The sequence below is a fragment of the Protopterus annectens genome, chromosome 11.part0 (genome assembly GCF_019279795.1).
Source record: "Protopterus annectens isolate FY-2018-M chromosome 11.part0, PAN1.0, whole genome shotgun sequence".
NCBI classification, from domain to species: Eukaryota; Metazoa; Chordata; order Ceratodontiformes; family Protopteridae; genus Protopterus; species Protopterus annectens.
In genome coordinates this window covers 1531868532-1531896017 of record NC_056745.1, presented here as the reverse complement: position 1 = coordinate 1531896017, position 27486 = coordinate 1531868532, and the positions used below count along the sequence as shown (strand labels likewise).

The 27486-nt window shown below is 34.8% G+C and overlaps 1 protein-coding gene across 3 annotated transcripts in view; it reads left to right on the top strand.

Annotated features, from left to right (window-relative positions):
• The first annotated feature begins 318 nt into the window (after nt 1–318).
• The window catches only part of LRRN3 (leucine rich repeat neuronal 3), a 471899-nt gene continuing 444731 nt past the window's right edge, over nt 319–27486 (top strand). For all 3 annotated transcript variants that reach the window (XM_044088808.1, XM_044088807.1, XM_044088809.1), the window contains exon 1: nt 319–699. The gene's annotated coding sequence lies outside the window, so the exon portion shown is untranslated. The remainder of the gene's footprint in view (nt 700–27486) is intronic.

The following is a 27486-nucleotide window of genomic DNA, read 5'->3' as shown; positions in this document are numbered from 1 at the left end:
AATACTCTTACATTTGCGTATAATGCACCAAAGAAGAACTCTAAAGCCATAAATGCTAATAAATTAAAATAAAAAGGCAGCATGACAGCAATCCCCTTGTTATAATGAAATTCTATCTCTCAGCCTACCTTGTCTTTTTCTTATGGTCTTTTTCTGCTGGCTGTTTAAAATGGGCGGCCTTCTCTGTGACTGGCAGACAGAGGTTCTTGTGACATACTTTATGAAGAACAGAGGAATAAACAGGGCGGGCAAATGATGTCAAAGCAAGGGACAGCCCCAGTGATGTCATTTAGAGGGTGGGGGGCTTTGGGGAGTTTTTCCAGTCTGCAGCAGTTTTGGTAATCTGATCCTGATCAGACATTGTGGGCACAATTCATCTGCAGGGACAACTGATCTCCTGAACAGCGCTGCACCAGTTACCTAGAAGCATGCAAGGGAAATAAAATGCAGCTGGTATGCTGAGCTGCTTCTTGCTACTCTGGATTGTAAATATGAGTCTAAGAGCAGCTAAGATCTTCATCACATAACAAACTGGAAGTGACAGCTAGCAGAATTTTTTCCGACTATTTTCCTCTGTTTTTACGTCTGTTTGGATATAGTGTTATAAATACTGTCTCCTCTGTGTGGTTTTGAATATGGATGCAAAAGGAAACAATATACATTGATTTTCTTCAGAGAACAGATACCTGCTTTTATATGGTAAGATTTTTTGACATTTTCTTATCAAAAATATAAAATTACTTACGATGGGGTACAGAAACCTGCACTTTACGTGTTGCTTCTTTCAGAATTGCATGTTCTTCTGGTATTTTCTTTTTCATGACTAATTAAAGAATGAGTGCAGGCACTACCTTTGACAGTCACTCAGATATACAGATTTCTAAAAGATAACTGTGAGCATCACCATTAAGGAATGGAAAGTGTTAGTATCCCACATGGAATCTTGTACATTGAAAAAACAGATGACCAATTATCTTGCTTTTTGTTATTCAAGAAATAATGCAGTCCATCAGAGTGCATTTTTGTTTGTTTCATGGCATGAGTAGTGTAAATTATCTGTATGTATATTAAAACCCAAAACGATTAAGCACAACCTTGCTTGGAGAGGCATTTTGCAGGTACTGATTTTCTGCCAGTACGTACTTCCAAGCCTGTGGTAAATATCTTTCCCTCAGCATATCTCAAGCAGAGATATTAATACTAAATATCTTATGCATCTTAAAGTGACACAGGTTCAACATGTAATAAACCCCATTGTATGAGCGTGTGTGGGCATATATTTGCTTGTACCAGGGACATCTGTTTAAAACTATAAAATATGTTTGAAAATGATTTCTTAAAGCAGTACCAGATATACCAACCTCATTCATTTTATTCAGCTTGGTGTTTGTTTCAATCCTTTTAATTAATGTAGGCTGAGCTGGGGCTTTAAAAGGGGGCTTTTATTTCCTCTTCCCACTCCTCTTCATCCTTTATCTCATGGAGACAGCTAGAATTCAGTAGTGTGGGCAGTGACAAATAACTGCAAATTTCACTTTTGGGGTGTATAAGGCCTCTTTGCTTCATTTTAAGCTCATTAATCATTCTGTTTCATGTGAAATCTGAACAATAAGCTCATTGTTCTAGCCACAAGTTTACACAGCTTTTTTGTTTAAGTAGTGCAGCTTTTTACAACTTAAAGCATGCATGCTGTATGAATTCTGTGTACACTTTATGGAACAAGCAAAACAGTGATAGGCTCATTTCCTTAATGCAGATAGAACAGATAATTTCAGATTTAAGACATAATCTGTTCTTGCAATGACACTCATATCCACACAGAACATAATCAAATTTGATGAAATTCAGATATACAGCTTTAAAAAAATATTATTCTGTACCCTATTGTTAAAGTAAATTTTTATTTTCTATGGTAAATTCCCTGTAGGTATAATTATTCTTCCATTTATTGCGGCTGCCATAGTCAACTCAGAAAACCACTGTGAAGAGCTGCAGATAACCATGGATAGATTTAGCCACAACATAAACAAATAAATATGTATATATATATATATATATATATATATATATATATATATATATATACACACACACACACACACACACACACACACACACACACACACACACACACACACACACACACACACACACATTTTCTGATACAGAGATGTCAAGAATATGTTATTACAAACAAGAAGTTTTTTCAGTGATGAAAATGCTGGCTAGAGAAAAAAATATCCAGCCTCATGTCTTATTTAGATATTCTTGAAACGTATGCAACCTAGTACCATTAAGTGGCAGGAATATTTCTGGAGACAAAAAAATGATCTTTTTTATAAGTTTCCCGTGAAGTTAGTTTGTGTTGATCATCTATTCCTCTTTTGTCAGCAGTGGGCAGGTTGTTGGCAGACTTTGTCTGCATATCTAAGGCCAGGGTTTATAGTCTACACCATCCTCTTACTCTGTAAAGCCAAATGTTTTCATTGTGTGTGTGCGTGCAACATGCACGCTTAAGCAGTGGCGATGCCCATAAATGAGCAGCTCATTTGTTAGGGCAGACTGCTGTTACCAGCTGTATGAAATCAGAAAACAAGCAGAGAAATGAGCAGCATAATTCATTTTAAGAGATTCACTTAAATGGCAACCATAAAATAGACCTGGTGATATGCTACCTGGTTCGATACTTCCTCTTCTGTGAAATGAATTAGTTGAAGAGCAGGCTTCCGCCTTCCTGTGAAAAATGAGGACTGCTGAAGCAAAGCTCCTGTTGTTGTCAAGCCGCTTGCTTTTCATTGGTTGTCATTTGAATCCATTTTTCTAAGAGCTGAATGTACTTTCTGGTTGCATTTCCACTTTATTATTATTATTGTTTTAGCTAAATGCGTAAAGCATATGTTGGCACTTAGCTTGGTGAAAAATAACTTATTTTACAGAAAATAATCTTCTTTAGACTCATTTTCACTAAATTAAAGTTGGTAGCTTTTTATCTAATCAAAGTATTATAAAATGCTAGAAATTACACCAGTCTGCACTAGGCTCTAAATGTATACATGATGCCTACAATAGATTCATAATTCCATCAAGTACACTAAGGGATTCATTACTCTTAATAAAGCTGCAGCAAAATTTAGAAAATACACTTCATATTTAACCATTAATTATTAGTTCTCAAATTATTTCATGTTGCCATTTCTGTGTTCAGCCATTGCTGTGATAATTATTTTATGCTTTAGCATCAATTGTTTTTATAAAAGGTTCAAGTTGCTGACAGACAAAGCAAGTGATTTTATTTTATTTTGTTAAGTTCACCACTTAGCCTGCATTAACTGAGTATAGGGACACAGCTACATTAAATGAAAACAGTAAAATAAATATTACAAGAAGTTTGCCTTTTTTCCTTGAAGTGTATAAATGCAAGATGACGTTTTATTCACATACCTTATTACAGCACAAGATTCACAGATTTGTAGTTATTCCAAAGCCACTGAGTCTTATGATCATTCACATCTGCTCAGTACCCTCTGTCAGGCTGAACCTCATTTCTTCAAGGATGTCATACCAATCAGTCCCAGAGTTTATTTCTGGATGTCCATTAAACTGATATCGCACATATCAGTTTATACTATATTAAACATTGCTGCAGCATCAGAAGGTAAGCTATGTTAATATAGAAATTCTTCTGTAAAGTGTATAGGCTTAACAAGGAAACCTTTGCTGCAGGAAAGATAAAGGACTTCAATTTTGATGAAAGCTTGAAATCATGACATTCAGTAGTCTTTTAGTACTGTCTTTGTAAACGAGTGGTGGCATTTCAGGGTGAGCAAGTGTTAAGACCGATGGACTGTGAATGCTGCCTTTAATATAAACACACATTTTAGGCATGATTTCTGAGCTAACTCAAAATAAATCAACATGACTTGAAAGTATTCATTGCACTACAAAAACTTCTACCATCTCAGCCTTTAAACAGAACTGAAAAGAATGCTTTTAATGTGTTACTTTGTTGCTTTTCTTCATAGTTTTATACATGCAATTATATCAAGAATAATTTGATGTTTTTCTCCATTGAGCTGGAAAGCATGTATAGCTACAAACTCAATGCATTTATTATGCAGAGTTCTGGCACACTTTGTGATTTACATATTTTTCCACCGAGACCACCTCAGTGGAAACATACCAGATATGAAATTATTCCAAAGTTCTCAAGTTTTGTTTACTAATATTACCTTGCTTAGTCATAAGCTAACTGATCAGATATAGCAATATTTTTCTGTCTGCATTTTGCAATAGAAGAATTCACTGCATTCTTTTGTTGTAGTTTTCTGTTTATTTCTTAGAGTATGTTACCTTTCTAGAATATTATGGATGTGCAAAAAGTGCTAATAGTAGTAAACAATGAACATAACTTTCTATTTGAACATTTGCTTAACTAGAAAATGTACTTTTATACTGAAGGGGTAAGATAGTTTAGAGTATATCACTTTGTATCATAGTTAATAACAGTGAAATGAAGATTATATGCATTTAAAAAGGAGATAATTTGGCTGTTTCCAAATACCACTAAATGTTACAGAGAAAAAAAACTGCACTGCAAAATTTACATTAACGTCAGTATTTATAATACTTGCTTTCAAAGTTAAAAAGCAGGCACTTAAACAAAGTAGAAGCATTAAATCTTGCATTACACTGCAACAACAGAATGATATTGTGTGATGCAGTTTACTCTTACTTATTTTGTATTAGTAAACCCAGAGCATGGAGTATTGATGCTTACTGCACCTGCTATAAAAATAGCATTTAAAAATACAAAAAACACAAAAATGTATAAGCAGTCTTTAAACCTGTTATGATTTACTGTGCATTACATTTACCCTTTGTTGACTAAATTAGTTCCACTAGGCTAGTAGCCTCTTTTCAGGAGAGACTTGATGTTATATTTATACTACTAGATGAAATTTGGCCGGAGCATTGGGAAACTTCATCTACTCTTTTTTTTTTATAGGTGCCATGAGATCTTTTATATCAGCATACATGCAAAACAGCTAACGCCCCCAACAGCATTTTCCATTTAGCAGGCTTAACCCTATATGCCTTATATTATCTTTATTATAATGGCTATGTAAATAATGTCTAGGCATCAAATTAAAGTATACATTATAAGAATGTGCAAATAACAAAGGTCTTTTATAAACCAGTTCAATGTTCTTCTGGTCTTCCTAAATTCTGTTTTTAATACTTATTTTGCTGTTTCAGCATTACAAGTTTGGTAGTGTAATCTTCTGACTTCTGCTCTTTGAGTTAATGTATCAGACAAGGGTTTCTGTATCGCTTGGCTTCATCACCTGTTTGTTCCTTCTTCTGCATTTGATACGGTATTTTCTTTAGCAGGTTACAAAAGTGACCAACCAGGAATCTAAAGTTAGACCTTACCTTCTGATGCTGCAGCAATGTTTAATATAGTGTAAACTGATATGTGCGATATCAATTTAATGGACATCCAGAAATAAACTCTGGGACTAATTGGTATGACATGTTGATTCTGGGAGAGTAAATGAATTGGGCTTAATCTGAATATTCTGCAATCTGTCATCATGTATTCCATTCAAGAAATTTAACTGTGTTAAGCCCATAGTGACCTTCAAGCCTGCAAAGATCCATATTGCTAATTGAAAAGGATTATGTGTTAATCAGCTGAAGGCTCAGTTAGAAGCCTATGGCCTACTCAGTCATCAAAAGCATGATGTCAGGTAGGACCAGCACTACTGATGATTTATGTCTCCTTACAAATTCCAGTCTAAGAGTAATGTACAAGGTTGAAATAACCAGAGGGATTTTTACTCATCTTGAAAAACATTTGACATAGTCTGCCACAGTAAGTACATATATACCAGAGACAGCCACGTTTTACCTCAGTACATCATTACTACAGTGGTTAGTTATCTTCATAAAGCATAAGACTTATTTGCACAACTACTAACCAACAGCAGTCAACAGTAGGGTTGCAAGACATTTTGTCTTGGGCTTCTCCTGGATGTACTTTTCATAAACTCCATTGCTTTCTACACACCTCAAATGCAGAAGTTATTTAATCTGGATGGCACCATTATCCGGGCTAACAGTTATTCAATAACACTAATTTCACTGAAGTTGTCACAGGGCATGGTTCTTCTGGGCCTGTAACCCATCCAAAAATGGGATAAAAGATTAGCTTAAACAAGATGAAATCTATGTTATTTGAAAGAAACACTCAGCACAATTGAAGAAATGGCCTGTAAAGGGGAACAGATGGTAACTTCAGTAGAAGTGTGAAATATTTTGATTCCTTGTGGATATGACTGAACCTTACACTTAACCATCTCATCATCTGTGAAAAATCTGTAGACAAAGCACTGATTCTGCCATCTTCATAATGTAGATTATGCCAGCTCCTTAAATGAATAAACTATACAATCTGTTGAAAAGGAAATACTTATTCCCTGTACACAGTGTAGCCTTCTAGTTTAATGGCACACACACACAGACACACACACACACATACTCACAAATCATTTCACTGCTGGTGCTGCCATTAACATGCATCCAAGCAACTCAACTTCTGCTACCAAATTTAAATAAAAAGTGGTAGGCAAATAAGGACTTGGAAGATGGAATACAAACCTGAACATGTGTATGCAGAATATCATATTCGCCAATGTTAGTTTCTAGCAGTAAGAAGAGATCTTTCGTCCAGGAGTAACCTCTTTAACTTTGTCTGATATAGCTGAATATGACTTTTGGTAAATATGCTTTAAGAATGCTGCACCAGAAATACGTGTTTAGCATCACATGAATGGGTCAAAGTCGGGAGTTATGAAGAACATTAGATTACTTCTCCTCTGTTACTTCCCTTGTACTTTATACTTGATGATACAATTCGGCAAACATGCTTAGAACCAGCATGAGAAAAACATGAAAAATGCTTTTTCTGTAATCTAGAAGCAGCAATTAATGATTACACTTATTATGTTCAATTGAAAGCCTTAGTGAGGTGGTAATGATCTTAAAAACAACAGATAGTTTTCTGATCTTACTGATTCAGTTCTGACCTTTTATTCTGACACAGTTAGTAGGTTCCAGGTAAACCTTTAAATGCTGTCTTAGGTTTTGGTATACTGGGAGCACAAGTGCCTTTAGCTCTCTGCCTTCTAAGAATTAAAATACGTTAAGAAAATATGTGATCAATAGACGTGGTGGATATGACTGCCTAAAAGTAATTCACTGATTTAGATGTGAAATACTGTTTTTGAAGTTTCTAGATCTTTGACATAAGTTTTATCATACCAACTTGATTCAATATTTGAAAACTGATGCAAAGAAATATTGGAGATATCCTCAACCTATTTTCTTAGTGGATGCAGCGAAGCACTGTAAGTGACTCAGTGACATTAAGCTTAGTGGTCCTTATTACCGTGGTAGTAATGACCACTAAGCTATAATTCCACTGAGTCACATATAGTTAGTTATTGCAGACACACTGACATTTGGTGTTGGATGTTGAGTTTTATCAGTGTTTAGTTATGTTTTTAATAATTTTGATTTATCAACATGCCAGACATATTGCCTGTTGGACTACATTTCATATTTGCAGAATCTAGCTTCTTTGTTTACCGTTACTTAGATTCTTGGTTGAAGTCAAGACTTTTTGTAGCACTATTTGGAGCTTGAAGGGAGCACCATACATTTTGACAGAAATCTTACTGTCACATTATTTGCATTTTGATAAGGACTGTTATTTCTGTGCTTGTAAATAGATGGAAGCAAATGCACAACCAAGCCATGTGTTCAAAATGACCTGCTTTTTTGTAGCAATGCCCCCATAGTTTGGCAGATAGCACAGTGGGCTAATGCTATGAGCATGTGATACTGTCTGTGGTACAGAGTTTGATTCCCTCGACCTTCATTTGCCGACTTTGAGCAAGTCAGTTACCCAGGCAGTGCTTTGGGGCATTTGGGAATTATACATCAGACTTTTTCACCCACCTAAATTGCATTGACACATCTGTTTTATTTATTTATTTTTTATTTGACATTTGCCCTGGTAAACAAGCAATATTTGACACCTAGAGACACAGTAGGAGGTAACTGCAGATGCACCTAGAGACATCACTCAGGTGTAATTAGTTTTAAACACCCTTTTTTTTTTTAAAAAAAAAATTTAACTTATATGGGATTTAAAAGCATACCAGGTTGTCTCATGATCATCATTAAATACAACCTCAATAATTTCCATGTCAACATGTTTAACCTAATTTTCTCCATGGAATAAGTATTTGAAACTTAGAGAATGACCACAGTTATATAGCTTACTTATCAGTATTTTGTTTAAGTAATGTAATGAATCATAATGGATTTTTCAAAAAATGAAAAAAAGGCAGTCTGCAGTCCCTAGAGCCAAACCATTTGAGTATGTGAAGAATTAGGCCTAACTACTGAACCTGCTAGACTTGTTTAAAAGGGAGATTAATGCTCTATATTACATGAAATCAGTGCACACATCCTACCTCCACGTGACAAAGGCTTTTGAAAGTATACGCTTACATAACAGATAAGAGCATCCTGAAAAATGCCAATACCTACTTAACCCGGTGGGTTATAAACTAACTCACAAAACTCAAACATTGATGGTTGATGGCACATTCTTTTCAAAAAAGCTGTCACCAGTAGAGTGTTACAGCATTCCTTTTTTAGTCCAGTCCTCTTTGAGGTGCCATTTTCTCAAGTCAAAATTGACATTAATGATCTGTAGCTAACATGCTTTTTTTTGTCCATTATCATTTCTAGTGCAGGTTTCTGGCTGACTTAAATTGATGATGATGCAAACTCAGTGTTGTCATGCCCTCTACAACTAGTACTCATATCTGCAGAGCAGCTTTTGACACAATTCCTGGTGTCAAGACCATGGCCTAAATTGTAACAAGAAAAAAATCAGCATCATACACTTGGTGAAACAAGAAAACCCCTGTACTGTTTGCATTTATAACACCACCAAATGTGACACCATTAACAGAGATGTAGGCATTTGTCAATAATGAGCTTTCCTTTGACCTTTTCAGCAATCACAATATGCAGATTACTACTAAAGGTATATCCTCTTTACTCCTTTTTTACAATGCTCAAAAGAGAATACAGTGGCCCCTTTGATGTGTCACTATACAGGCATGCTACCCAACCAGAAATATCTGAAAGTCTTCCAAAAAAGTAAATCATGGCTATGTCCTTGAGTTACTCTGACCAGCTGAAAGTCCCATCGCTACTCACTGCCTCTGGCAATCTTCTTTATGTTGATATCTGCCTGGCTTTCAAATTTGTAAATGATACTATCCTGTCTGATCTCTTCCACGTCTGAAAAAGCGGTGATACTACTTCCATTTTCTGAAAGGACTTTAATCTGTGTTATAACATAACAGAACTTGCTGGACTTACCACTCCCCAAAAAGCCTCCCATTCTGAAATAAGCTCATACTCCATCTCAAAATAGTATGTCCATAACTGTCTTTAAAATAAGTCTCAACCACAGGATATGGATCCATAAATTTATCCCCATAGTTGTTTTCTCTGGCCATTACTGATGGAGGGAGCAAATCGCAGGAATCACAGTGATCAACTGCATAATTCATAAAAAAAGAACTTATGAACTCATAATTAATGTCACTATTTTTAAGCAAGTGCAAATCTCATGAGATAACTATCATATACAAATGACTCACCCCCTTCTTTCTAAATAACAATCTCTGGTTGTGGCATCAGGAAATGCAAGGCAAAAATCTTTCATAAATACATGGAAATGTCTGCTTCTTTATACTACTATTTAACTGAATTTTCTCTTTGATGCTGCTCTGGGAATCTCTGTATATCATATAGTCATTTACATAACAATGTCCACTTAGTGTACCAATATCTGCTCCATAATTTGCACCATCACCAAAACAGATAGAAACCAAAATATGTCTTTCAACTTAAATACTTGCTAAGTTCCTACAGTGCCTCACTTTGGGAACAATTCAACTAATTCATATCTATGATAATCCTCTTTATCATCCATCACTTTTTCATTGTTTTTTTTTTTTCTTATTTGTATGGTTCTACTTCTATCTCACATAGAAAGGTCTCCACCTATTGTCTCTGTCCTTAATATTGAGTGTCTCACTTTCCAGTAAACTTCAGTGCATCAAGATCAGCCTAATTATCCCCAGAATTAAGGATTGTACTAATTTCTGTTATTGTGTAGGTTTGTACATCATTCTGACTTGCTTTGCAAATATGAAAACATATGATCCCGTCATTCTGTTTTATATCTCTTCATTCAAAAGCTTCAAATGTAATGCATCCATATACAGTAATATAGCACATTTACAGTGGAAAACATGAGTGTCTTATACATGAGTAAATCTAATCATTAAACACGACAATTAAAGTCACTGTATATTGCTCTGTGATCATTATTTGCAGATACCAGCAAGCGGTTTGCATAAATATTAAAGACATAAGGGACAGACTATGAGAATAAAGAGATAAAAACCATTGTCTACTTGTGGTATGCCAACTAATATGTATTATTTCATTAATCTATTATTCATCATCATCTTCAACCCCCTTTCCCCATTTTCTATATCAGACTGGGGAATTGCATCAGCTGTTACCATCTTTCTCTGCTCAGTGTCATTCTCCCACCTTCTTCAACACTCATGCCTGACTGTTTCAGGTTGTCTTGTCTCACATAATCCATCCCGTTCATTGCTGTACATCGTTATTTCCTCTTGCTTTTTCCTGGTTTCTCCAAAATCTCCCTTATCAAATCATCTTCTGCTTTCCTGCATTAATGCATTAATAATAATAATTCATAATAACAATTATTAAGATAGTAATTAATTGCATTAATCTATAACTAGTTTTATTATCTATTTTAAGGTTCAAGAGATTTAGCATGTGGTAATCTAGTTTATGCTAGAAATGAAAACTGGTATTTATAGCCTGAATCCTTCTGATATCATTTGATTTCTTGTTTGGTTAGTTTTGGCAATTATTTTTCACCACTCAGTGAATGAATGATAAAACAGCTGTTCAGTATCTAATGAATGTTTTGTGAGCTGCCAACAGTAAAGGCTGTAGCAGTGGATGATGTCAATTGGGAATAAATGCTGTTATGTACTGGTATGTTGGAGGATATGAAATGCTTGGAGAATGAAGTACTGCCTAAGCCTATAGTTTAAGAAAATTCTGTTGAACTACAAAAAGGATTTACCAAGTGTCAACTATAAAATATATACTCATATACATGCACCCACATGCACACAGATGCACGCACGCATGCATACACACGCACACACACACACACACACACACACACACACACACACACACACACACACACACATAAAAATGCTATTTTTTTTTAAGACCAGCTCTGTACCTTTCTAACATTTTATATGCTCACAATATACACAGGTAGTGTCTGATAATGATAAATTATAAAGCATAATATTTAGTAATATCGGTTGTTTTGAAATGGCAATAGATCTCCCACATGCCTTAAATACAGAACTCTCTCTTGATGGAAATTTAGTTCTCGATGTACTTTCAGCACTGACACAGCAGTCACAGAGCATTGTAGCTCATTAGAATATATTTGCATTCTTGTCATCTTGTCAATCTGCATGTCAAAAGGAAACGATTTAAATGCACTCATTTTTAGTAAAGGGCATTATTAAATTCTTTAAATTGCTTGTGAATTATTCTGCAAAATAAAGAGTTTTGCTTGCTTTTCTTCATCACTTTCAGTAACTCTCAGGGATAGGTGGGTTCTCAGGAAGTCTGCTGGGATTTACGACTGATTCTGTAGATTTCAAAACTATTTGAAATAATAGTTACAACAATGTTTTTTTTTATTTTTTCCTGTGTTTAAGACAGAATACACATATAAATTACCATGGATTTTTTTACCACCGCTTCTTAAAAGCACTGGCTCTGTTCAGAATTCTGTTTCTAGCTCATGCGATCACCTAAGGTTATTAGTCAGCTATTGTATTAACTTTAACTTCATATCAGTGATATTTTTATTTGCAGGACATGCAAAATAAATACATTTACAGCAGTTAACTCGTTTACAAAACCAGGCAATATTTCTTTTTTCTCTTCTCTAACAGTGACAAGCAGCTTTCATTGGAGCACCAGACAGCACATATAGACATTTTGTTATCATACAACAGCTAGACTTGAATCAGAGCAATTTCAAACAGCAGGAGTCCACGTTATTAATTGATGCCTCTCTTTCAGTAAACATTCTTCCTTTGCAAAGCTTCCTTTCTCCATAAGGAAGCCCCTTCCATTGTAAATTTATTACACCTCAATTTTTTTTTTTGTAATCTAGAAAGGCAAGAGCACTGTACTTTGTTATGACCATCTTGTATTTGGGTCCCGTTACCTTATTTATATGGGATAAGAAGACAATATTTGGCTAGTTCATTTTCATGCATTGCATGTTCTTCATTTCATATTCTTTCTAGGACCCAGGGTTTGCTATATAGTCTTCAATGACATTTCATAGTTGGCCTGGTCGTATTACTGTCATGGATAGAGTTTATTCTGTGTAATGCTGCAGGTTTTTATTTAACAATTACTCATTATTTGATAATTGTGTGTGTGTGTGTGTGTGTGGGGGTATGTATATTAACAATTAAAATGACTGATTACTTTAGGTCTACATCCATGCTTTTGTAACTTCAAGGCCTGTTCTATGAAAATTGCAGCAAATAAAAATCAGCAGATTATAAGTTTATTTTCCAAATATAATTGCAATTTAAATGACAAGGAAAGGAAAAAATATTAATATGCAGCCAGTGATCCATACACGAGGAAGGGTCAGAAACGTAACTAATAGTATTATGTATACATTTTGTGAAGTGTCTCTATTTGCATATAACGTACTATGAAAATACTTCATCTGGGGGTACCAGCAACAAGACAACTTAAAGGATGGAAAATGATAAATATTTATCTCATAAAAATGCCATGCACCAAGTGTGTGACCACTGTGAAAGCACATGCCAGGAGAAAGAGCAAAACAGTTAATGTTGGTGGCCGCCATGAATCTTAGAATACTTCTGTGAAGTCAATTAATTGAGAAATAGCTAAATACACAAATACATATAGGGGGGTGTCAGCCATGAAATCATTTATCACAGGCAACAGTGTTTTTTATCATTAACATTTAGACCGCCATCAGTGTTGTAGTTGTTTTGATATAACTAAAGATGTGAGATTAAATTTATCACATTTTCTCACAAGTATGTGAAATTATTTGTTAAATTTTTACTATCAAGTGACCGAAGATCATTTTGTCAATACTCTGATATTCCCTAGTATACTGTTAAGTGTAAACACCATATGGTTAAGGCATATGCTCAACCATGTCAAAAACAACCACAGTTAGAACTGTTGCTTTATAACTGCAAATACAGGACAATAGAAGCTACCATTTATGAGCAGCCTAAAAAAAAGAAATATGGCACATTATATATGTTTGTCTTTTTTGTTTGTTTTGCTAAAGTTATATCTTAATCTGACAACTAGGAAATGGGATAGGGCTGTTTAGGAAAAGAAGGAGGGGGTATTTTTACAGGGATAGCAACTAGGAAAGAGGTTATGGTGTTTTAAGAAAATAAACAGAAAATACATTCTAATAGGGATATGAAAAAATGCAATCTTTTTGATTATTATTGCATTATCATAATTCATCTACCTACATAACCCACAGTTTAGATGTAATGATTTAGCCCTTAATTTACTAAGAAGTTGCAAAATTTGCTTTGTGTGCGATTATTGAAATTATTGAATATTTTGTGGGGAGAGCAGTAAAGAAAGCAAACTATTTCCAGTAATGGCATTACGTGCTCTCAATTTTCTCCTCTTAGTTCATCAGGTCTGATGTTAGACTCATTTGAAACAACCCATTTATATTTCTTCACTTCAGAAATCCAACTTTTAGAAACATATAACAATATATTTAATAATATGAAATGCTGGCAGGACGTGCTAAAGCCAATGATTGCAGTAAGTAGTATCAGTTAAGGATAGACGTGCTTGAAGGGATAGTTTAATTAGGTCTGGGCACAGTCGGTAGCAAAGAAAGATCAACAGCTGGAATGAACTGACCAGGAATATTGAGTCACATATCTCAAATAGTGCAGAGATAAGCTGTCTATATTATGTACCATAACGGTAACCCAAGGTAAGAAATAATAATTACACAGTGCCAAGTCATCAATAGAGACGAGCTGGCACAGATTTGGTTATGTAATAAAGCTGTTTATCTCATATGCATAGACAGTTAGTCCATGTACTCTGAAATAAACAGTCTGACAGATGCAACAAATACAATTGATATTATTGCACTAATGTACATATTCTAATATAGCAGATATATGATATTGCCCTATATGACACTAATTAATAATATGAAGGTGAGAAGATTTGGGCATGACTGGTAATTCAAACATGCTACACACAAGATGCACTGCCTAACATCCAATGTACAAGTGGAAACAACTATGAAAACAGTAAAAACAATCTCAGTAGGAAGAACTCTAGCAATAGCTATGAGGATTTCCAGCTTATTGTTTTAGAATATAGGGGTAGTCCATTCCAGGCACTCCATCTCTCACCAGCTCATATGGTGATAAATTCGCCACATCAGCAGCATTACTGTACCTAAGTAGAAGTTAATGGAAATAGTGAAAGGAAAGAGGGTGGAAGATTTGTGTCTTAACTTCAGGTCAGAAGGAGAAGAAATTCACCATAAAGTAAGAGTATAAAGGCAAGTATAGAGCTTGAACCTGAAAGAGATGGTAAAGCAATTTATCCAATATCCTTTGATCTTTATGGGGAAGACTGAAAGCTGTATAGTAGGAATATCAGCCATTTGTATAAGATCAATATATCAAAACTGAAGGAAAACAAAATGCAATTGACACAGCTAGTACTGTCACAGGGAAATCGAAACACTGAGAAGCATGATGGCCAACAGTTGCTGGGACAGCAGTATAGACATGTCTTCAAGAATAGTTTTAATGCACCGGAAGGAAAGGCAGATAGCTAGACGATCACTCAAGAAACCAAACGTATTCATGCACCGTTTGAAATTTGAATGTGATTCTAAAGATCACAGTAACTAATAAGTGTTGTGAAGGTAAGCAAAAACAACTGATTTGCTGAAAACCCTCTGAATTGTTTACTTTAAGGTTAAGGTGTTAATGCTAATTTAAAACTGATTAGTGTAACATAATGCATGCTGCCTCATAACACGTACATAAATAAATTGAAAATGGGGAATGCAGCAAGTGAAAGCATATATTTTTGAGTAGGTCAAAAAATGGAACTGAGTCTTTTGTGATTGACAGTGACTGATCACAAAACATTGCAAACACTTGACGAGAAGCAGAACTTACAATTAAAAAGTCAAATAATGGGTGCTCTTGCTGCCCCCAATCTGGAGGGGGTTTCACCATCTGCATACCCACTATTTATATATAAATGTGGCGTTTGTTGTACCTCAAGAAAATAAGAAATCCACTTGGGTATACAGTCTCAATCTTCAAGTAAAATTGTTGGTGCTCACACATTAGTGGTCCCACGTAAAATGCTGTTAGAATTGAACAAAAACTTCCAAATCATTTCTGGGCAAACACTAAAGCATGTTCTATATAATCTACTTAGGATATTAAACCTAAAACTGAATACAATAAAACTGAATAAGTACCACATGAATGAGACAGCAAGTTAGAAAGGCAGTCTACAGTAGATCACCTCTAGCTTGGATTAAAAAACTGAATGACAACATTGTATCTGTTACTATAACATAGTAGCCATAATAGGAACAGCTAAGATACTATCAGTTTTAGAGGTCATTAGTAGCTACTGTAGTTCTACTGCACTGCACTGCAATGCTTGGAGATCAGTGTTAGCATGGAAAGTGACATTCTAAGCAGCTGGTGATGAAATAGCCAAAAATCTCTGTTATAACAGGAAGAGTCATGTGATGAGGCTGCCCCGAGTGAATTCTCCAATGGGGTGATGAAAGCTTTACAAAATATACTTATGTGTCAGACATGTCAATTTATTGAATGAATCCAGAGAAATACCATTGAAAGTTGCTGACGTTTGAAACAATATTACTGGACAGAGCTGAGATGAGTAGAAGCTGATAAGTGATGCCACTTGATGAGAACAGTCAAACAGCCCAAGGTAAGACAGTAGTTAATCTTGACAAACATTAGGGCAAATTTTTTTAACATGTGCCCTGAATGCTTATTATATTATCATAAGCTGAAACAGACTTTTCTTCAGAAAACAGACCAAGTAGAACTGCTTATTTTAGTTGCATGTGGGAATATTCAGCAAGTTCCCAGATCAGTACACTGCATGTGAAAGGAATAGTGGGATACTGGTACTATAGAAATACCTTCAAATACTTAGGACTATGGCTTGATCAGTCACTAAACTTCTATTTCCACATAGGGAAAGTGAGATCCAAAATAAACTCCCTAATCTTCTGGGCCAAAAATATATCCCGTTTTCTATTCCACTCAGGCAGAGCAGCTATAGGCAAAGAGGCTGTCCTTTATCCACTTCAGTATGGTCTCTCAGTTTTTGCTTCTTCCTCCAAGAAAGACAGTGTCACACTCTAGACCATCTCTAACAGCATATACCAATTCATTGCAAATTTACCTTTCTGTAGGCATCACTGTGTCACCCAAGAAAAAGGCAACTGGCTATCCATAAAGCAAAGATCTTATCTACTTTAGGATCCCAACACTACATACTACTCCAGCTCTACAGATTTACTCCCCTTGTAACTAGACTTCATGAAAAACCTCATCATAAAACCAGAGAAATGAATCACAAGCCACACCAACTGAAATTAACCCTTGACCAAGCTCCACAGCACAGCACAGCACATGCTTTCTAGTCTCAGGGACCTACTCTTTGGCAAGCTCTCTACATTAATATTAAGGAAATCAACTCTTATTCCAAATTCAGAATACAGCTCAAAAATCACTTCTTTTTTCAAGTCAAATGCTCGTTCTTCAACACAGATCATCTCACCTAACTTATCTCCTTTCTGAGTGTCTTCTCCTCTGTCAAGATAGATTGACCATGTTTAGAAACGAATGTAAATATTATACATTACACTCTGCTCGATTGCTACTCTGTTATTGCTTACATTTCTGTACTTTTTAGTTGCAAAATGTTTTTTATTTCACCTACGCTGAGCTTAAAACTGGTCAATATTTATCAATGCACTACCCCGATAAACAAATATAAATAAATAAATTGAAGCAAGTGAGAAATCACTTCAGGCTGCTACATCCCCTGGTGTTGTGGTGGAAGGAAAACTTGGTCACTTTTGCTATGAACTCTTTGGGACAGGAGACACTCTAGTAGGATTTACTAAAGATTGAAAGCACTTCTTTCCATTGGTGGCCTCGTCTATACTGTCAACTAATGATAGAACTGTTTTTTGTGTAAAAGGTAGTAGCTTCTTCTAGTAGCTGGACCTTTTGTTGCCCCCTCCACAAAGATCAATTTAAGGCATGAGGGGTACAAGGGAGTGATATTAATCTCCTACCTCTCCCCATTGACATTAAGGAAATAAACACTTATTCCAAATTCACAAGGCAACTCAAAAAGCAGATAATATTTTGACCAACTGCTTTGAAAATACTTTTTTTCTGAGGGGAATTCTGTTTCCTAGATAGGCAACGTCTATCTTTGCTCATGCTGTCTTGAGAACATTTGTCCTCTTGTGAGTATGATAGGGACTTCACAATAATGGAGCATGGGATTAGTAGGTGGAGGGGGCATAATACAAAGATATTCTTTACTTCGTTGTTGATTTAGTTGAGAACTACATATCAATGATCGTAGGGATCTAAACCTGTTTAAAAAAAAAAACAAAAAAACAGGCCATCTCCTTTTGTTTTGCAAATATCTGAAATACCGGGATGCTCACTGTTCTTTTTTTTTTTTTTTTAATCATTCACTCTGTCGCTGAATTTCTGCATGAGGTTTAGGATAAAAAAGACCTTGTGTTCTAGTTTGGCAATATCTTTGTTTACAGGCTCAGGCTGAATGATATCCCTTGCTATTCTCCAAATAGTTGACTTAAACTCCTGAAATTTAGTCTGAAGGTACTCACTGAAAATTTTCACAGAAGGAGTTAGAGCATGAACAAAATCTATGAAATGAGTAATAGCTTTTCCACTGTCTAGCAAAGGAATTTATTGCCATCTCATATGGAAGCAGACTGCAGGGTTTGCAAAGCCTCAAACTTCTGGACAGTGATTGCATTGCAGACTTTAGCAGTATTAATTGGCAAAGGTAGTTGTGTCCGGTAAGTCTCAAGTTTTGCCTTAGTAGTATTGCATTCATTTCTGGGCAGTGAAAGTGGCAAATATTACATTATGATGCTGCAGGATATTGTGGAGGCTTTATATTTAGTACATTTAATATTGGAAAAAAACAGAACTCAGCTTAAGGCATCTTAACTTAAACATGCCTAACCAAAATTATTCTCACACAGCTACAACCTTTTAGATTAAAACCTGTTAAATCATATTGATACTGATGTTGTTGTCTAAAACAAAGCATGCACATGTGAAGGAGTCAGCAATGCATCATCATCAGAATATCCTAATAAGCTTTTATTTTTGTCCCCTCATGACAACTCCTCTAATCTGTTCAATTTAGTAGTCTATGGAACAGTTGCAAGTCTAGGGCTAACAATAATGAAGACAGTAAATATTTCTATTTTGTTATGACATGGATTCTTAGTGTCAGGAGTATCTGTGACTGACTTTAAGTCTTTGGGGGAGTATTTTTGTATACTCAGCAGTTGACTACCAAATAACTCATGGAGGTTAAACCAGTTGAACATTTTAATCCAGTAGTGTTTCTTGAATGTCTTTTTCTGCATCTTAAAAAGGAAGAGCATTTATCTAAATTAGATATCCAAGACAAGTTAATGAATGATGATTTTATGTGGTGGAAGTTATCAAATATTAGTCACCATTCTATATGGTAATTCTCTTCAACTTGCATCAAATTGCACAAGAGATGTCTGAAAACTTTAAGTCTGAACTTGGTTGTATAGGTATCAGTTTATGATCCATTTTGAAGAGCACAGTGGGCATGCAGTGATATCAAACTGTTAGATTCTCTCTCTTTTTAAAATTTGGGTTAGAAAACACATATACTATAATCCTAGATAAATATACAAAGTTCACAGTTTGTGTTTTATTATACACTAGTTACATGATAAACATAAACAAGATCTGAATATATAGCTAGATCTGATGATAAAATATAAGAACTGGTTCACAAACAGAAATATACAATAGGCTGATATCAAGCTGATGCAAAAAATGACTTCTTCCTAGCATGAATAGATGTTTCTGCGGTCACTCTTGCCACGCCCTCCTTGTTTTACTCTGCCATTTGTAAAAAATTGTCACATACTTGATAACCCCATTAAAAATGGCACCTTTGTTCTCTGACCTAAGGAGTATCACACATGTGGTAGCAAATAGCATTTAGAGTTTCAGTAAGTTCTGTGTGATAATTTAGTTCATTTAACAATGTCTACCCTATGCCCCTTCATGGCATAGTATGTATTAATAATAATGAATGAATGGCCATTTCGGCAAATTTTTACCTAGGGGAAGAAATGCTTGGCCATCATTAGGAATTTGTTCTTTTTCCCACTGTAGTGCGATCTTGGATTTTGTATATTTAGATTGGATGGTCTGGGGAGCACAGCCTCTCACATTACAGGATGTGGGGGTGAAGCCCCCCACTTTGAAGGGTTTTAAATTTTGTCTGCTTTTAATTTGGCCTACTGTTTTTTCCCCTAGGAAAAAATTTGCTGGAATGGCCATTCGAGGGAGCTAGATTTGGCTAGTTATCATTTGGCGAACAGTCATTCATTGAAAGGGGTTTTCATGGATGTAATATAGACCCTATTACTAATAACACAACATGTAGATCCTCTTTAATTCATTAAAAAACTTCACTATTGAGATACTTGCAATCAGCTAAATCCTGTTACTCTATCAATTAATAAGAAAAGTGGTAATTGTAATCCAAAAGGTCATTTTAGGTGCTTAAGGTTTGTTAACATTATATTTCCAATATAGGTTTTGATGTGCAATGATATCTTCCATCCAGTTTTATCATGGAGGCTTGTTTATCTCCGGCAGTCTTGATGTAAGTTTGGAAAGATTCATTTACATTTCAATGTTATTGATTCTTGAGTTTAGGAAAACTAACAACATCTTCACATTCACATGCTATTACATAGCTGATACTGGTATGTGTGATGACCTTGGATGCTTGATACTTGAAATCAAAGTCAAGACATTGGAATAGTCAATATTTTAACTATTTGCAATACTTGTAAAGGTCAGTCCTGAGCTTGCTGATTTTTCTCTGGATGAGGATATTGCCTTCTTTAGGAGATTTCTGAATGGAACATAACATAATATTTTTGCCTTTTCTGAGGTTCATAGATTGACAGGAGGTTGCTAGGCTAATGGCCCTTGAGACTTTACAAGCATAGCCATGTTAATCCCAAGTATCCCCATTTGTTCTGTTTTGGGTAGTTCACAGAACAAATTTATGAACAGAGCAGGTCTGTGATCAACACTGGCTACTTCTTTCCATGAGGGACATGGATGCTACCCCAGAGATGAATTTGCAGTCTCCCATCCAATTATCTAGGATGCATTTAAATAGGGTTAGTGAGGAGCTCTGTTTTATGTGAATAGAGAGTCTATTCCAGAGAAGGGGCAGTCTCTGAGACTCATATCATTCTCTCCAACATGATCTGTTAATGTCACAAAGTAGGCTGAAATGCCTAGAGCAAGTGACTCTTGAGCCATTTGTCTCTTGAATGTGCAGCATTTCCATTAGGGCAGGGTAGGAGATTGCTCTATAGGCCATGCAAAAGTCACCTGTCAGCAGCCTATAGGTTACAGAGTAAAGTGACAGGGCTTTTGGCCTTTCCATGCAGCCATGGTTTAGAGTCCCTGTATTTTCTAAGTGAAAACCTCTGAGGTCTCTCCCGCTACTGCTGGTGTCTGGTGAGGTACATGCAAAAACGTGGATTTTCCCTGTGTCCCCACAGAAAAATAGAGTCCTATGCAGTTGGACTTTTCTGGTAATGAAATATCAACAAATAAATAATAAAATATAATAAAGGAATGTTCTTGTGGCCACCATTAATTCTTTACTGTACCCAGATCTCCCCATTAACACTCGATTCTTCTCCACACTGTTAGAAGAAGCAGACTCGTTTGATTTTTCTCTGGCTTATACATTCCAGATGAAGTATTTACATGATAAGAGGAAATGTGATTAAGCACTTGGTTGATGACTTGATTGTAAGATATCATTGATTTCTCTGGATCATGTGTACAGCATATTAGATGGAACTAGTCAAAGCACAAATGACAGATCAATATTAATCACATAACATAAACATCTACGTGTGAAAGATTCAGTCCTAACAGTGTCTTCCATACAAGCAAGTATCTAAAAATTTACAGTTGTTAATGGTGTAAATTAACTTTAGATATGGTTGTTTTGTTAAGGACAATTGATCATTTCTATCATTGCCCAGACATCTATGAGAAAAGAAATCAGTTCATAGACCAGCATACAATAAGGGATTGAACAGATCTTCCACAACTGAAAGTTAAAAATTACAACTATTTAAGTCTTTATGTCCAAATCAATATGATGTTCCATAAAATATTTTTCTATATTTGAAAATAATTTTGGTCATCATCAGTAAAGTTTCAAGGCATAGTTAATAAATAATTTTACAATCAATGTTAGATCAAGAAGGGATAAATAAGTGTTTTAGAATGTACATGAGAACTAGACTGGTTTAAATAAAACTCTTTATCACTAACTAAAATCTAAAAACACTGTTTTCCAGTACTAGAAAGAAACATGGATTTATTATTCTCTAATAGAGTACTGAATACATAAAGAACATAAACACATCTAAATCAAGTCAGACTTCATTGCATGACATTTAAAAATCAAGGAAAGGGACACAGCTTCTGGGATGCTTAAGGCAGAAAAATGTGACAATGGATATCCGATTGTGAACAATCAGTCTGGTCAAGCTGGAATTAATTTATACTCACTGTTCAGAATTTTCTTCAACAAATGTAATCTGAGATGTTCAATCAAACAAAATTAAGAAAGGCTTACAAATGTTAAACGTTCAATTTGTAAAGCATATTCAAGAATAGAGGAAAGTAAAATGTGAAGAAGTTTTACATTAAAACAAAATTATTTCCTCTTGGAGAGGCTTAGATATATGGAAAATAAGTTTGGGAAAAGTACTTGATCCCAAACAATAAAGTTGTGCATTAACAATTATAATAAAATAAACAATCACCACTCTAATATTTCTTCTATGACAGCACACATACATGTTTCCAGAACTATATTTGAATATTTGCACAGATACATGATATCCTCAAATTTATGATCATTAAATGCTACTCTGTTTACATATTCTCAGTTTCCTCCAATTATAAAATTCCTTTTAGATTAAACAGAAATGTACTTATAATGTAATTCTTAAATAACCTATCTGCTAGCATGTATGCCATATTACATGCAACACTGCTAGATGCAATATAGCCTAATATGAATGTTTTGCAATAAAGTTGTTCTCTGATCTAACTAGATTTACTTTAGAAGAAGGGATTACCTTTATCCTTTTTCATATTGTGCTCAGAAACTTTAATGCAATACTGATTTTTACTTGTCTTATACCCTTTTCAGTCATAATATGCCCCAACTGTGCTACATACATACCCTTTTTCCCCCTACAATTCAGGAACTACCCATCTAGATACATCTAAATCTAACTCAAAATACAACAAATGAATACAAATAAAATAAAATCCCACATTGTACCATCAACAGTTCTAACATTCAAAAACAGAAATGAATAAACAGTTGACTTACTGAGAACAAACAAGCCATTTATATCTGAAAAATATGTTATTCAGTAAAATAATAAAATACTGACCAGTTTCATTACAATGAAGACAAAGCAGTTTCTCCATTAACAGAGCTAAAAGTAGGCATTCTGCAAAGAGTGTGGCATCATTTACGAGGACTCTAGAAATACAAAAATAAAATCTTTTACATAAAAACAAAGCTAATGTTTCATACAAACCAGAAAGAATTTATTAATAAGAAAGAAATAATCTATATTTCAAAACACTTTTGAAAATTAAAATACATTCTTCTTCATGCTAGGGTAACTGAAGTATTAAATGTAATTTGTCATATATATATATATATATATATATATATATATATATATATATATATATATATATATATATGCATATATGGGTCTATTTTATATTACTGACTTTTAAAAATTAAATTTCACATGATCATAACCTTGTGATCAACTTTTTTAAAATGCTGAACTAATTGTACTGAGATTGTGGTACAATGAGGATCTGGGAATGTTCCCTTTCCCCACTATAGTCTGATCTTGTAGTTGGTATACATAATTAGTAGGTGGTGAGGGGATTCAGGGGGGCTTGTCCCCCTGCAAAAATGCTGCTGATGCTATTTTCAGCATGTTTAACTTTTTAAAGAGTTGATCACATGAACCTGATCATGTAAATAGATCTACATCTATATCTATAAATTTATCTATCTATTTTTCTATCTAGCTATCTATCTATTGAAAGGATCCCGTGTTGAATGCTGGAAGAAGTGATTACATTATCATTTGATTGCTTCTTTTGGCCTTACTTTGTGGGAGATCATTCTGGGGACTGGGACTATTCCTTTTGCCACTGTTGAGTAGACTCAAAGTTGGTATATATAATACTATATTATAATTAGCATGGGATATAGTAAATACAGGAGAGGCATGTCCTGCTGCAAAACAATGAGCTGGGTTTTTGTTTTTTGTGTTTTTTTAATTTTGTCCCTTTGAGATCAATGTTTTCACATTTGTTGATTTTGTACTTTGATTTTTAAAGTACATCCATAAACACAAATATATATGTTTGTGTGTGTGTGTGTGTGTGTGTGTGTGTGTGTGTGTGTGTGTGTGTGAGGTGTGTGTGTGTGTGTGTGTGTGTGTGTGTGTGTGTGTGTGTGTGTGTGTGTGTGTGTGGAGACAGAAAGATGTGTGTGTATACATATATATATATATACATATATATATATATAGATATATATACATATATACCAACAGAAACGTGTGCAATTACTTGTATGTAGATAGAAAGGTGTTTGTGTGTGTGTGTGTGTGTGTGTGTGTGTGTGTGTGTGTGTCTGTAGACAGAAAGATAAATGTGTGTGTGTGTGTGTGTGTGTGTGTGTGTATATATATATATATATATATATATATATATATATATATATAGACAGAAATTTGTGCAATTACTTGTATGCAGATAGAAAGGTGTTTGTGTGAGTGCGTGTGTGTGTGTGTGTGTGTGTGTGTGTGTGTGTGTGTGTGTGTGTGTGTATATATATATATATATATATATATATATATATATATATATATATATATAGATATATATATATATATATATATAGATATATATAGATCTACTTCAGTAGCTCGAACATATTATAAGTTCGAACCACATATGGCCGAGACCATATGTTCGAACTTGTAATAGTTCGAACACTGAAGTAAAAAAAGAAAAAACAATAAAAAAATTAACTACACCCCCCTGCACAACACACACCCCATTACTTAAATATACTAACTCCAAGATCACACTACATTGAGGAAAAGGAAAATCTTCCCATTTCGCACTGTATGGAGATCTCCATTCAGTCCAATCGAACATTTACAAGTTCGAACATATGATCTCGGCCATATGATGTTCGAACTTGTTATATGTTCCATCTACTGAAGGGGACCCTTACATATATATATATATATATATATATATATATATATATATATATACCTATATATATGGCCGTGACCATATGTTCGAACTTGTAATAGTTTGAATTCTGAAGTAAAAAAAGAAAAAAACAACAAAAGAAATTAAACTTCTGTAGCAGGGGGACTACACTCCCCCCTGCACCCCACACACACCCTTACTTAAATATATCAACTCCTAGATCACACTACATTGGGGAAAAGGGAAATCTTCCCATTCCACACTGTACGGAGATCTCCTTTCAGTTCAATCGAACATTTACAAGTTCAAACATATGGTCTCGGCCATATGAGGTTCGAACTTGTTATATGTTCGATCTACTGAAGGGGACCCATACATACATATATATATATATATATATATAATATATATAAAATATACATATTGTGTATATTTCAGTTAGTGCGATTACTAAAATGCTTGTAAGGAACATTATTGACATTTTTCTTTCTCACAGAATAGTTGTGTTTATAAATCCTGACAATGTTTTCTAGTCATCCAATCTAAATAAAAGGCATTACATTTAAAACACCGTGCTGCATATACTATGTACCTACAGCAACAATTGAAATATGTTGCTGTATGAGCTTTACCTGTGGTAATATAAAATTAAAGGTTATCAAAAATACTTTTAATTTGCTTATTAGTTTTACATGCATAGTTCCCCTTACCATGGGCTTTTGGAAATAGAGGCTTTTCAGAAAAAATGAGACTGACACCTTTATTGTTAGTAAAAGCAACACTTTCTGTTAGGACTGTCTTTTCCTATGGTTGATCAATAAGTGTCCTCCTATTGTTGCAATACAATCTCCCTTATGACATTAATGTCAACTTAATCTTGAGAAATATTTCCACAGACATGTTATATCTTGAATTTCCATCAGTTGGATCAACCACTACATCCTTGTGGTTTGTGGGGTGATATTTACTAATGATTCTTTTACAATCTGGTCAAATATAACTAGGGGAGGATCCTTTTCCTTCCAATTTACAAACAAAGTTGACTTTATAACTAAAATTGTCATTATATGTTGCCAAATGACTAGCTCTTACCATTATGTAAAGCATATTTAACTTTAAGTTGACAGGATAAACATGTATATTAGGAGACATTTCCTTCTTATTAATAATTGTACTCAAAACAGCTTAACCTCCACTGAGTGATAATACAACCTTTTCTTATTTTATTTAAATGTATAGCTGGGACAGGATGAAACAAATGTTCAACAAGAAATGCTATCTCACCTCTTAGCTAAGAAATTATTTTTAAAAAAGAATGTCTACGTTCAATTTCTTTTGTGTAATCCCAAAGACATAATGGTGGGTCTTCACATGGGGTTGAAAGTGCTTTTAAAGATTTCCATTTCATTTTCATTAAAAGCATAAATAAGCAATATTAAAATCAAAAACAAAATTGTCTTGCAACCAGGGAAAATGTTATCTTTGACTCACTGAATGATTATTCAACATCTATTCACAGGACCAAGATATACCAGTTTAACTTTGGTAAATGGCATTCATTTTTGAGCAGCTTGGTATGTGACTCCCTCCCCTCTGGGCCAGTAATCAAGAAGACTGAATCCTCACCACTGACACTGGAGAGGGATGTTCACTTGGAATAAAAATAGGTACACGTAGCATTTCCAGATGCATCTCCTGCATCAAGCACAGTTTTCCTTAAAAGCACACAGGGAAGACATACAGTCCAGGGACTGTTTTTCTGTCTCTCTGTCTCAAGACCCCCAGTAAGACTCCTCACTGGCGCAGCTGTAGAGCTTACTCCTCAGCTAAGTATCCAAGCTAAGTCCTCCAGCAGCATCTCTGTGAAACCAGTGCTCATTCTCTGTCTCAAGCAGCTGACACACACACTCTTTGAGATTTGATTTTCACACAGACATACACACCTAGGAATGTCTGGCATAGATTTACTAACTATTCCCCCTTATGCCCAGACTATAAGGTAGTAACACTGCCACCAGTCGCTCCAAAGCCAGCTACTCTAAGGCTCTTACAAGGGTAGCCAATTATACTGAGTGAAATTAATATTAAGACAAATAATGGTGTTTGACCATTGCAGTGAGGCTTTCAGGAGTTGCCATAGAGTCACCAAATAGATATAAGTACTCTCAGAGGTTAAAATATTCTCTGAAGGACCAGTCAGAATTAAAAGTTTAAATATATTTTATAATAAATAATAAAAAAGTGAAAATATGGAATATCTATTTACAATAAACACCAGAGTTTCAATCATAAGAAATATTAAAATAGCACAGATGCATAGATTCACACAGATACAGTAAAACAGCACTTACCTCTCATTATATTTTCCTGACTAATCTAAAGAATTAATATTCCCTAGTCACTTACTAGAGCAAGTCAAGATGAAGTATGTATTGGGTCCTTCTTTGTCACATTTCAAAAGTTTCAA